General features: G+C 41.9%; 1 protein-coding gene across 11 annotated transcripts in view; it reads left to right on the top strand.

The window, feature by feature from the left end:
• add3a (adducin 3 (gamma) a) overlaps positions 1-13,981 on the top strand; it is a 238,662-nt gene that overhangs the window by 210,402 nt on the left and 14,279 nt on the right. The gene's annotated exons all lie outside the window — the stretch shown is intronic.

A 13,981-nucleotide genomic window follows, 5' to 3' on the forward strand; every position in this document is an offset into this window, starting at 1 on the left:
TGGAGAATATTTTACAATGGGAAATCGTATTTGAGGAGAAGTTTTGAAAATGAACTTTTCTCACTTGGGAAAAGCATTCGCTACAAACGTCGGAACTGCCATGTAGAGGTTTTATTTCTTAAAAATCATCTATTTGTGATTATCAGATCAGTGCCCATATTGTCTCGTTAGCCCAGGCCACCTAGAAATTGAGTTGACTCAGTATTTCAGGTTAGTTCTTTGCAGGCAGCAGATAAGGTTTTCTTGAAGGCGAAAGGCTAGTATACAAGTCCACTCACTGGTTTGCCAATTCCCCATGTTGTTTGTTTTATTTTAGCAATTAATGATAGAGAAACCATAGTCTAATTGTATGAGGGAGCTGATTTGACACACACATTAGAAATGAAACAAGCAGCTTCAAAACAGGTAGATGCAGACTTAATCATCTGACTCTGCTGGACCCTCAATCTGTAATGATACATGCGCAAGACCTACAAATGACCAGCTGTGGAGTTCCCAACCAGGGCAACGTTGTTTAGAATATGCACGGAGGAGGGAAAGTAAGATCATAAGTCTTTGCTGGTCAGTTTGCATTTACCTGCTAACCATGAGTTAGCCGCACTATACTTTTGAATGCAGACTGTGATTTGTCCAGATATTCACATTGAAAGTCTAAAGCAGGGGTTCCCATACTGGGGTCTGCATAACCCAGGCAATCTGCGGGAGCCTCCCAGAGGGTCCATGACAAGATGGGCACATTTGAAATTTGCTGCAGAACTGCTCAGCCTCTGATTGGGGGGAGTGGGTGGCTGATAGTCCAGCGCAGGCTGTGGAGCAGAGGGGCCATCCAGTGGGAGCCTCAGACCAGGAGAAAGAGAGATGAGGATAGCGAATGTGGTCCCGTTGTTTAAGAAGGGTAGCAGGGATAACCCAGGAAATTATAGGCCGGTGAGCTTGACGTCCGTGGTAGGGAAGTTGTTGGAGAGGATTCTTAGAGACAGGATGTATGTGCATTTAGAACGGAACAATCTCATTAGTGACAGACAGCATGGTTTTGTAAGAGGGAGGTCGTGCCTTACAAATTTGGTGGAGTTTTTTGAGGAAGTGACAAAAACGGTTGATGAAGGAAGGGCCGTGGATGTCGTCTATATGGATTTCAGTAAGGCATTTGACAAAGTCCCACATGGCAGGTTGGTTAAGAAGGTTAAGGCTCATGGGATACAAGGAGAAGTGGCTGGATGGGTGGAGAACTGGCTTGGCCATAGGAGACAGAGGGTAGTGGTCGAAGGGTCTTTTTCCGGCTGGAGGTCTGTGACCAGTGGTGTTCCGCAGGGCTCTGTACTGGGACCTCTGCTATTTGTGATATATATAAATGATTTGGAAGAAGGTGTAACTGGTGTAATCAGCAAGCTTGCGGATGACACGAAGATGGCTGGACTTGCGGATAGCGAAGAGCATTGTCGGGCAATACAGCAGGATATAGATAGGCTGGAAAATTGGGCGGAGAGGTGGCAGATGGAGTTTAATCCGGATAAATGCGAAGTGATGCATTTTGGAAGAAATAATGTAAGGAGGAGTTATACAATAAATGGCAGAGTCATCAGGAGTATAGAAACACAGAGGGACCTAGGTGTGCAAGTCCACAAATCCTTGAAGGTGGCAACACAGGTGGAGAAGGTGGTGAAGAAGGCATATGGTATGCTTGCCTTTATAGGACGGGGTATAGAGTATAAAAGCTGGAGTCTGATGATGCAGCTGTATAGAACGCTGGTTAGGCCACATTTGGAGTACTGCGTCCAGTTCTGGTCGCCGCACTACCAGAAGGACGTGGAGGCATTGGAGAGAGTGCAGAGAAGGTTTACCAGGATGTTGCCTGGTATGGAGGGTCTTAGCTATGAGGAGAGATTGGGTAGACTGGGGTTGTTCTCCTTGGAAAGACGGAGAATGAGGGGAGATCTAATAGAGGTGTACAAGATTATGAAGGGTATAGATAGGGTGAACAGTGGGAAGCTTTTTCCCAGGTCGGAGGTGACGATCACGAGGGGTCACGGGCTCAAGCTGAGAGGGGCGAAGTATAACTCAGACATCAGAGGGACGTTTTTTACACAGAGGGTGGTGGGGGCCTGGAATGCGCTGCCAAGTAGGGTGGTGGAGGCAGGCACGCTGACATCGTTTAAGACTTACCTGGATAGTCACATGAGCAGCCTGGGAATGGAGGGATACAAACGATTGGTCTAGTTGGACCAAGGAGCGGCACAGGCTTGGAGGGCCGAAGGGCCTGTTTCCTGTGCAGTACTGTTCTTTGTTCTTTGTATGAGGGTGTGCATATGTATGTGAGAAAGAGAGATGAGGGTGTGCATATGTGTGTGAGGGAGAGAGAAGTATGCCTGTCCAATATGAGTATCAGCTTTCCAGCATCACTCCCATTATACTGCGGTTAATAACAGGCCATGGTAGGGTGGCTTGGCCAGAAGTTAACATGATGAGGCAATGTAACTGGCAAATGTATTTATGACTGTGTGCCTCTTCCTCATATATGCATAAATTTAACTAGAAAAGATGTGTTACTTTTGATTTCTGTGTTTGCACCTATTCCGCGGCAAAAAAAGGGGTGACAACATTATGACAATACTTTGGGTTCCCTGATGCACTTGGGAGATCACTAGAGGTTCTGCGACTCAAAGTCTGGGAAACCCTGATCTAAAGGAGAGACTCTGGGCTATGTGAGTTGCTTACAATGTCATGTATTCATTATCAATCAATTATTTTGCAACCTTGAATCTGTAGCTGAGTAAAAGAAAGCAGATTCTTAATTTCTGTTTTGCGCACAGCTTTAATTTCCTTGCTGTGCTACTTAACTGATACCTGTTATGGTTTCTGTTAGTAAACAACTCCACACAGTTGACTGCCAGCTAGGAGACTTGGAGGATTTTATTTCTAAACTATAGCAATGAAAAAGACCTGGAATTGAAACATTTCCACTCCATGGAATTCCATTAATATCAGTCTTATTGGATAAGTCATCTATTCAAGTCCTAAAATTAGTTTGTGAAAATAATAGCTTGTATTTATGTAGTGCCTTCACTATAGAATGCTCTGAAGCCCAATTTCCATTTCAGACTCTTATCATGACAGGTTGTAGTAAATAAATTTGAAGCTCTTGACGTGGCATTAGATAAAGCTTACCAGTATCCTGTAGGTGTATGCTGTGCTTGGACTGGACCCAAAAGATATTTAGCAGCAATTGGTGAACTTTTGGTTCCCTTATCTAAGGGCTAGCGAAAACCACAAATGTTTATCTTCTGTGCTGGTGGGGCTGCTTGGAATGATTTTCTAATGCTGTTTTTCTCGGTTGCCTCAAAGGTGCCCAAATGCACCTAGATTGTTGTGTGCACCTGTCAATAAAACAAAGAACCTCCTGTAAACTGTGACTGAATAGAGGCAAAGGTTTCTGCGGGCACATCTCGGCACTCATGCCAGAATTTCAAGCCTGCACATATTCCAAACTTAATGTTAAAAACCATTACTGGAAACCATAACTTTTAAAATGAAATTCTCATGTAGATTAATTATAAAACTTTAATTTAAATAGTTTTTGGCCATGGCTTCAATCTTGAAGCTGTGATTATGTGTGTGCTTTTGATTTAGGTTTTCAAATCCATCAGTTTAGAGATATAACTTTAAATGGGTTAGTGTGTTTCTTGTTTTTAAAATATGGTTAAGCGTATGATTTTGTTGTGGGAAATGGGAATTGCATTGTTCAAAATATCAGTGTTACCGGCATAAAAGTACTTCAGTGAGTTGCATCATACTTTTAAAAAGTCGAGTGCAGGCATCAGCCTCCCATGTAAGAACACCATCTGTATTTGCTATCCACAATCAGTCATGTGTCTTATTATCCATGGTCTTGTGGGAGGTCCCCGCTCTGCCTTCTCTTGTATAGGTGTGATATTTTAGGTTAAACAAATAGGTCAGATGTCGGAAGCAATAAACGTAACGTAAACTAGTCTGCTCTGGTTAGAATTTAGAAGTTTACAAGCAAAATAGAGTGTAGTTTAATACCCCAGTGCCCTGTTAAAAAATGTTAAAGCATTCATCTCCGTCTGATAAATACTGCAAGTGCTGTAATAAATGTGATTTGCCGTCATTGTTTATCTTTTGTCAGATTCTAATGAACCCAAATTGACACAATATTGTAATAGGGGTTAGCAGCATGGATTTTGCAGGAAAAAGGAATATTTGGCTGGTTTAAAAACTAACTTTTTTAACTTGATTTACTTTTTTAGATCCCCCTCAAGTTTTAGGTCAATGGGGATTTTAACTATGTTAATAGAATTTTCAGCTAATCAATTACACATTCAAGTTTCAACTTTTTCAGTAAGGTTTCTGAACCTTCCTCAAGGAATGACACCCTTCTCTGGCATTTTAAAATCCATTTTGCACCCCTTCAAGACCAAGCATAAAATAAAAAATGCGTACGTGATACCAGAAAGTGATTTCAAAATTATACTAATTACTCCTAAAAAGAGAGATATGTTGCTGATGCTCTTCATCTTTCACTCACCAGGGTAAACTTAAAAATGCCAAATTTCAAGTGATCACAACAATTTATGCAACAGGAGGTGAGGTGTGCTGAATGGATGGCAAGTTGGCTCTGTTGCTATGGAGAAAGCTCCTACTTAATTCAGAAAAGTTGCAAGGCTTGAATATATTTCTTTTGTTTGCAGAAAACATATCTAACATATCTAACAAGCACATATGACCCACTCTCTCAATGCTCGCCTGATTATCTTAAATTGGTTAGAAAAAAGAGAATGCTGGAAAAATTCAACATCTATAGGGAGAGAAACCCAGAATTAACACTTCGAGTCCATTTGACAAGAGAGAGAAAATGTGTTGGATATTATACTGTAGATGGGAGAGATTGCAACAAAGATGAAAAAACTTGAGAACAAGAGACAGACTGTTTGGAGAGGGAGGAAAGGGAGGGTTTTTGCATTGAGATACAAAATGTATGGGATTTTTTTTCAAAGGGATAGAAGAGAAAATAAACAGAACTCTGAGTTCTGAGGGCTGTAACATACCTAGATGGAAAATGAGATGCTGCTTCTCCGGTTTGCGTTGGGCTGCATAGAGCATTGCAGCAGGCCTATGACAGACATGTGGGCAAGAGAGCAAGGTGTTGAGTTAAAATGAAGAGCAACAGGAAGATTGGGGTCATGCTTGCAGGCTGAGCGAAGGTTTTCTGCAAAGCTATCTGTGTTTAGTCTCCCTAATGTAGGTGAGACCGCAAGTGCAAGTGAAACACTGCTAACCTGAAGGAAGTGTTTGGGATCTTGAATGGTGAGAAGGGAGGAGTTAAAGGGACAGGAATTGCACCTTCTGTGATTGCAAAGGTAGGTGCCATGGGAAGGGGTTGGGGAGTTGGGCATGATGGAGGAATGGACCAGAGTTTTTTTAATTCATTCATGGCATCCAGTCATGGTTCTGGGAGGGAAGGGGTGAGGGCAGAGGTGCAGAAGATGGGTCGAAACCGCGGTGGAGGCTCAACAAGAGGAAAAAACATACTTGACCTCATCTGTACCAATCTGCCAGCTACAGATGCATCTGTCTATGACAGTATCGGTAAGAGTGACCTCCACACAGTCCTTGTGGAGACGAAGTCCCGCCTTCACATTGCGAATAACCTCCATCATGTTGTGTGGCACTATCATCGTGCTGAATGGGACAGACCGCAACCAGCAGCTCAAGACTGGGCATCCATGAGGCGCTGTGGGCCATCAACAGCAGCGGAACTGTACTCCAGCACAATCTGCAATCTCATGGAGCGGCATATCCCCCACTCGACCATTGCCATCAAGCCAGGGGATCAACCCTGGTTCAATGGAGAGTGCAGGAGGGCATGCCAGGAGCAGCACCAAGCATACCTAAAAATGAGGTCAACCTGGTGAAGCTACCAAACAGGACTACTTGCATGCTAAACAGCAAGTGATAGACAGAGCTAAGCGATCCCACAATCAACGGATCAGATCTAAGCTCTGCAGTCCTTCCACATCCAGTTGTGAATGGTGGTGGACAATTAAACAACTCACTGGACAAGGAGTCTCCACAAGTATCCCCATCCTCAATGATGGAGGAGCCCAGCACATCAGTGCAAAAGATAAGGCTGAAGTATTCACAGCAATCTTCAGCCAGAAGTGCCGGGTGGATGATCTATCTCGGTCTCCTCCAGTGGTCCCCAGCATCTCGGATGCCAGCCTCCAGCCAATTCAATTCACTCCACGTGATATCAAGAAATGGTTGGAGGCACTGGATACTGCAAAGGCAATGGGCCCTGATAACATTCCGGCAATAGTATTGAAGACTTGTGCTCCAGAACTTGTCGCTCCTCTAGTCAAGCTCTTCCAGTACAGTTACAACACTGGCACCTACCCAACAATGTGGAAAATTGCCCTGGTATGTCCTATACACACAAAGTAGGACAAATCCAGGCCAGCCAATTACCGCCCAATCAGTCTACTCTCGATCATCAGTAAAGTGATGGAAGGGGTCATCGACAGTGCTATCAAGCAGCACCTGCTCAGTAATAACCTGCTCAGTGACGCACAATTTGGGTTTCGCCAGGGTCACTCAGCTCCTGACCTCACTACAGCCTTGGTTCAAACATGAACGAAAGAGGTGAATTCCAGCGGTGAGGTGAGAGTGAAAGCCCTTGATATCAAGGCTGCATTCGACCGAGTGTGGCATCAAGGAGCCCGAGCAAAACTGGAATCAATGGGTATCGGGGGCAAACTCTCCGCTGGTTTAAGTCATACCTGGTACATAGGAAGGTGGTTGTGGTTGTGGAGGATCAGTCATCTCAGCTCCAGGACATCTCTGCAGGAGTGCCTTAGGGTAGTGGCCTAGGCCCAACAATCTTCAGCTGCTTCATCAATGACCTTCCCTCTGTCATAAGGTCAGAAGTGGGGATGTTCACCGATAATTGCACAATGTTCAGCACCATTCTTGACTCCTCAGATACTGAACCGCATTCAAATACAACAAGATTTGGACAATATCCAGGCTTGGGCTGACAAGTAGCAAGTAACATTCACGCCTCACAAATGCCAGGCAATGACCTTCATCAATAAGAGACATTCTAACCACCGCCCCTTGACATTCAATGGTGTTACCATCACTGAATTCCCCACTGTCAATATCCTTAGGGTTACGATTGACCAGAAACTCAACTAGACTCACCACATAAACACAATGGCTACAAGAGCAGGTTAGAGGCTAGGAATACTGCGGCGATTAACTCACCTCCTGACTCCCCAAGCCTGTCCACCATCTACAAGACGCAAGTCAGGAGTGTGATGGAATACTCCTCACTTGCCTGGATGGATGCAGCTCCAACGACACTAGAGAAGCTTGACACCATCCAGGACAAAGCAGCCCGCTAGATTGGCACCACATTCACAAACATCCACTCCCTCACCACCGACTCTCAGTAGCAGCAGTGTGTACTATCTACAAGATGCATTGCAGCAATTCACCAAAGACCCTTCAACAGCATCTTCCAAACCCACGATCACTTACATCTAGAAGGACAAGGGCAGCAGATACATGGGACACCACCACCTGCAAGTTCCCCTCCAAGACAGTCATCATCCTGACTTGGAAATATATCGCCGTTCCTTTGCAGCTGCTGGGTCAAAATCCTGGCATTCCCTCCCAAACGGCATTGTGGGTCAACCCACAGAACATGGACTGCAGCGATTCAAGAAGGCAGCTCACCACCACCTTCTCAAGGGCAACTTGGGACTTGCAATAAATGCTGGCCAGCCAGCGATGCCCATGTCCCACAAATGAATTTTTAAAAATGTGGGCATTTCCTTCCTTAAAGATGTTTTTTTTTACAACAATCAACAATGGTTTCATGGTCATCATCAGACTTTTAATTCTAAATTTTTTATTGAATTCAAATTTCACTGTGGTGGGATTCGAACCTGGGTCCCCAGAAGATTACCCTGGGTCTCTGGATTAGTTGTCCAGCGACAATACGACTAAGCCACTGGTTATCATGGCCGGAGCAGTCACTGTGGAATGCTGACGAGAGGGAAGTGGAAGATACGTTTTGTGGTGGCATCACGCTGGAGTTGGCAGAAATGCAGAGGATGATCTTTTGAATATGGAGGCTGGTGGAGTGGAAAGTGAGGACAAGGCGAATCCAATCATGGTTCTGGGAGGGAAGAAGCGAGAGCAGAGGTGCAGGAGATGGGTCAAACCCGCAGGGGAGGCTCAATTAAGGAAAAAGATAGACATGTCAGAAGTGCCATTTTTGAGGTTGGCATTATCAGAACAGATACTTATCTTAAACTAGTTGTTCATAGCTATTCATTCACTTTGAATTATTCAGCAAGTGTAGTCCAATCATGGAATCCCATCAAATGGTGGTGTTTTAGGTTTTGCAAGCCTGGGCTGATTATAATAGACTACAGATTGCACTCATTCAACTGGAGGAACACGCAGCATGTTCCTATCATCACATTGCTGGGTAGTACGGCTTGCGTACTTGGTATTTTTTTTTTGAAACCCTACAGTGCAGAAGGAGGCCATTCGGCCCAACGAGTCTGCACCGACCACAATCCCACCCAGGCCCTACCCCCACATATTTACCCGCTAATCCCTCTAACCTACACATCCCAGGACTCTAAGGGGCAATTTTTTTTAACCTGACCAATCAACCTAACCGTATTGCACCGGCACTGAAATTCATACACGGTGTTGCTCAATTGTATGGTAAGTAGAATATCTTTTTGAACTGATGGCAGCATTGTTAGTGGAAAAAACTCACCAAAGGCAATCGTTTTTGTACTTGAAGTACCCAGTCTATCTCAAGTTACCCTCGATCGGCAAAATATCTCAAACATTTGAATGATAAGTTAAGGAAACTGTTTCACTCTGCACTGGTTATGCAAGTGGTATTTTCCACTAACAGGATGTTGCCAGCAGTCCACACAATTGAGTAACGTTGTGTGGGAATTTGTGTTGGTGAACTCTCGGGTATGTAGCCCATGTGTCCTGGTGATTGGCAGATCAAATCAAACACATGTTCCTTTGGTTGTTCTCAATGGACAGAGAGTACAAAATGTGTTCAATTAGCCTGTGTTTGCAAAATCCAAAAGAAAATGGCTATTGTTAAATGTGATTCCACAATTGGGCAGCATTTGCTGAACAATCCTGAATGCACAAATAACTACACTAACAACTAATTTAAGCTAATCATTCAAGCTCATAACATGGCTCAATTTATGCTTGTTAGAAGTAACGTACATTCCTATGCCGAGACACATTCTCTGTAAATGAAAGGAATATGTTCAGCCTTGCACCCTTTTTGAATTACCTAGGAGCTTGGGAAGCCTGTAGTTCCTCGTTGCTTTCTCCATGGCAACGTCTCAGCCAATCAGAGTTCAGTTGTAACCAACACCCTTTTTTCCTGTAGTGTAAATTGTGATCCTTTGAAATTTGTCAGTTTGTGTTTGACCTGATTAATGCAAGACAATAATCTTCAACAACATGTCTCTTTTTTCTGTTCTACTAGTGGAAGTTAGATTATTGTTATAAACCATTTAAGCTTAACTCGTGAAACGTGAACTTGATGTATCTGAGCACCTTGATCTACCATTGTCTTATCATGCTTAAATACTCATTATTCACATTAAGTAGAGTGCTTTGAAGTGTATTACACAGCTGTAGATCAGTTGAGGAATTCCGTTCTAATGATCATCTGAACTTGAAAATGTTTTCGCTATTGTGATGTATGACACAACCAACCCAATTGTTTTGTATAATTTGTGGTGTTTGTTCTCGCAAATGGTCTCAAAGCTGCGATGATTAATTGGAGATTGTAACCATTGTTGGACAATGTCACAACTGGTAGAGGCTGAGCCGTTATAAAGAGAAAGACCAATGATCACAGTAATATTTTCAACAAGAGTATTACTGAAAAATTACAACCATTTTATTCTGTATTAATTTCATTCAATCATGGTTTGTTTGCTAAGATTTACACTCTTATGAAGTGTATATTTTCCTTTGGCCCAACAATAATTAACGTTTCTGAATACTGAGAATCATTTAAAAGGTTAAATACATGGTTGACAATATTTTTTCAGTTCCAAAATACAAACTGGTATTAATGCTTATCTAATGCAGTATGGGGTTGAGGCAGTAAAAGTGCTTTGGGCAACACTTGATGGCAAGTTTTAGATTTCTTTCCCCTCAAATTTCACTTTCTCAAATGTGTTGCCCTTCAACTTTATGCCCATTTATCTCTCCTATAATTCCCTTTCAAATCCCACAGTCCAACTTCCATCCACCTCACACTGAAATGACACCAAAGTCACAAATGATATCCTTTTCCATTCACAATCCTTCAACAGCATTCAACATGGTCATCCAAGTTAGTCTCCTCCAATGTGTCTCCAGTCATCCAGTAACACAATTGGTCTCAGGTGGTTCCATTTCTCTATAGCTAAACATAGCTAGCACATTTCTAATAGTCTCTAATAGTGACTTTTTCTTCCCTCTCCCTCAAAGGTCTATCTTTACCTCTCTCCTCTTCTCTTTATCAGATTGCTGACTTTGGTGACATCATTTCTGGACACCACATCAGCTTCCACATATATTATGATTCTCAGTTTCACTTCTTTACAGCTTCTGTTGACTTTTCAGTTCCCTCTGTGCTTTGAAACATCTTGTCCAATATGCATCTTGAATGTCATAAACTATTTTCAGCTCAAAATTAAAAAGAATAAATCAATTGTCTTCACTTCCTTCTATAGATAGACACCCTACACCTCTCAAGGCATTCTTAGGCTGAATCAGATTAGTCAGCCTTGTCTTGTAAGGATCCAGAATCCTCTTCACAAAAACTACTTGCTTTCACTTCGACAACAATGCCTGTCCCTTTGGTGCTGAAACCCTTGTACCTTGTTACCACCAAACTTGATTACTTTAACTTGATGGTTAATTCACCTATTTAAGTACGCACAAAGCCTTGTTTAGCTATCATTTATCCTCGCTAGCTCATGTTAACTGTCCATTGTCCAGTGTATTAAATAGGAAATCATCTTCCATGTAGTCAATATCTTGCATCCCACCTACCTATACCCAACCATTGCTGACTGGTTCCTATTCCTGTCTTAATCTCTCCTTTATCTATCTTGTATTTCTTTTTCGCATTAAATGGGAAATATAAATCCCAAGCTGTTGAAGCAGCATTCTTGCAGTTGGATTTCTCCTTGCATATTGGTGCAAACCTAATTTCTCCAGATCTTTGTGCTCTGAGGTAAACATCAGGATCAAATTAGTTACAGTTGATTTTGGTTATCCCCAGTATTCCACCCAATGTACAAAATCCTAAATCTGTTGTATTTTTCTTTTTAGTACTGTCTTTTGATCCTGTTTCTAATTTAAATTGGACCATCAATGTCTTCCAAATATTTCAGTAGGATGACCTAAGTATGAAATAAATGAAATTGAGCTCTGAAAATACAGCTGGAGTCTACTAAAATATTTTGAATAGCTCCAATTAATGCTACAATGTAAACATCCAACAAAGACTAATTTAATTTGCTTTAGTGGGAGCGATTCACATTAAGGTTCAAGTTTGAGCAATTCATATGTCTGTTACATTAACTGCAAGCCCTTCTCAAGTAAATAATATTTTTACACATTTAATACTTGTGTGAGACATTCACTATGACTGAAAGGACAGCCACAGAGTTCGGCTTACACATCTGTTAGATCAGGAATATAAGGAAGTCTGTGTTTTCCTATGATACCCAGATCTTGTGCAAATACCTTAAACTGAAATCTGATCATAGTACAATAGCTAAATGTGGCTTATTATAAAGGAGTTCCCTTAGGTGGCAAGGGATTAGGAATTTACTGTTTAGAAAATCCCTACAGTATAGGATGTATTGCAAGAAGGCTGTTTGCTCAGTCTACTAACCTTTTAACGTCATAATTTTTATAGCGTTGTAAAATATTGTTCACAACAGCTTTATTAATTTTATAAAAGTGAAGTTTGTTTACAGAAAATGCTGGTTGACTTAGGTTAACAATCAGAACTCAAACCAGTAAATTCTGAACTTTCTCTTTAAATGGGTGGGGGACAGTTTTATACTCGCATTTTCCTTTGCAGATTTTTACCAGATTGCCCTCTTGTTAAAGCTATTTGTTTTCATGCAGCTCGCCATCTGGAGGGTGGGTCACCACATTATGTAATCCCCCAAAGCTTCCACCAGCAATGCTTTCCAATATCTCAAGAGCCAGAATACATCATTCCACGGGCAGAGTGGACAGAGTAGGTTGATTAAGTATTAACAAAGCTCCTAATGGCTCAGCTGAATGTTGGCTAAGGCCTGGACACAGATGTATAAACTTTTCTCAATAACATTCTAATGATTCCCTGCTGCAGCTATCCTTGTCTGGGTTATGTGTATTTTACATAGGAATTTAAATTGTACTCCAAGTTGGCCAAGTAAATGTATTTTCTCTTATCAACTCAAGAGGCTTATATCCACTCTTTCATGCCTGTGCACCTCCCTAACTGCAATGTATTAGCTGTTGGATTGCACTACACAGAAAACCCCACATATTAATTCAGAAAAAATAGTGCTGTTGATTTGGTTTGGTTCCCTCTTACTATCTTGGAAATCTTTATCTGTCCCCTTCTCGTGAACTTGTCTCTTGATACTACATATCCCTTTCCCGAACTTGTCTCAAGTTTTGTGTCCTTATGTTCCCACATCTGTCAAAATATCCGTATACCCGTGGCTCTGCCCTCTTGATCTCCTAGGTGTCCAGCAACTTCCAATGCCAACCTTTTTGAACTGTGCAATCTATGTCTGATTATGTCTATTAACTATCTCATCACCACCTTCCCACCCCGAAAACTTTGCTGAATGTTATTGCTAGGAATCAGGCTTTTTTTAATATCCATTCATGGGGTGTGGGCATCATTGGCTGGGCCACCACTTATGGACTATACCAGGGGGCATTTAAGAGTCAACCACATTGCTGTGGATCTGGGGGTCACATGTAGGGCAGACCAGGTAAGGATGGCAGATTTCCTTCCCTAAAGTACATTAGCGAACCAGATGGGTTTTTACAACAATCAACAATGTTTTTATGGTCATCTTTAGACTTTTAATTCCTGATTTTTATTGAATTCAAACTTCGCCATTTGCCTTGGCGGGGTTCGAATCCCACCAAGGCAAATGGCGAAGTTTGAATTCAATAAAAATCAGGATCCGCAGAGCATTATCCTGGGTCTCTGGGTTACTAGTTCAGTGATAATACCACTATGCCATTGCCTCCCCTCTTCTGTTAATGTTAACAACCCTGTTAATGCACTATCCCATCCAGCATAGTATCGATATATGATGAATTGACAACAACACAAACCCTCACCAACCCCCCCCCCAACCCCCACAGTATTACTAGAAAACCCTCAGATTTTTTAAAAATTATCAAGGCATCCACACACCCACGAAAACTATTTGGGTGCACCAGGGTAAGTTGCCCCCTGATTTATACACTGGGCTGGATTTTTGGTTGTGCATTTGCCCATTGACGTCCTTTGGAGTTTTGCACTAGAAACTATTATAAGTTAGGAATCAAAAATACAGAACATGAAGAACTTGTAATGCAAGCATCTGAGTGATTTGCAGAGTCTGAAGTAGGAAGTGTCAAAATATTGAATTTGATGTCAAATCATATACTGAAAGAGAAATACAGAAGGAATGAGAGATTAAATTATGAGAGGTAAGAGAGAAAGATGTTTAAAATTTGTTTACTTTTTAAAATCTGCACCAATAATTAAAAGCCGAAGGAATGAGACTGCACACACTTAAAAATGTTAATTTTCAGTGCCACCATGGTTTGTGTTGTAGTAATCAAGATTTACCATGCCATTAAAAGGGTATTTGGACAGAAATGGGCAAGTCCTTTT

The sequence above is a fragment of the Mustelus asterias genome, chromosome 11 (assembly GCF_964213995.1).
Source record: "Mustelus asterias chromosome 11, sMusAst1.hap1.1, whole genome shotgun sequence".
Classification (NCBI taxonomy): Eukaryota; Metazoa; Chordata; class Chondrichthyes; order Carcharhiniformes; family Triakidae; genus Mustelus; species Mustelus asterias.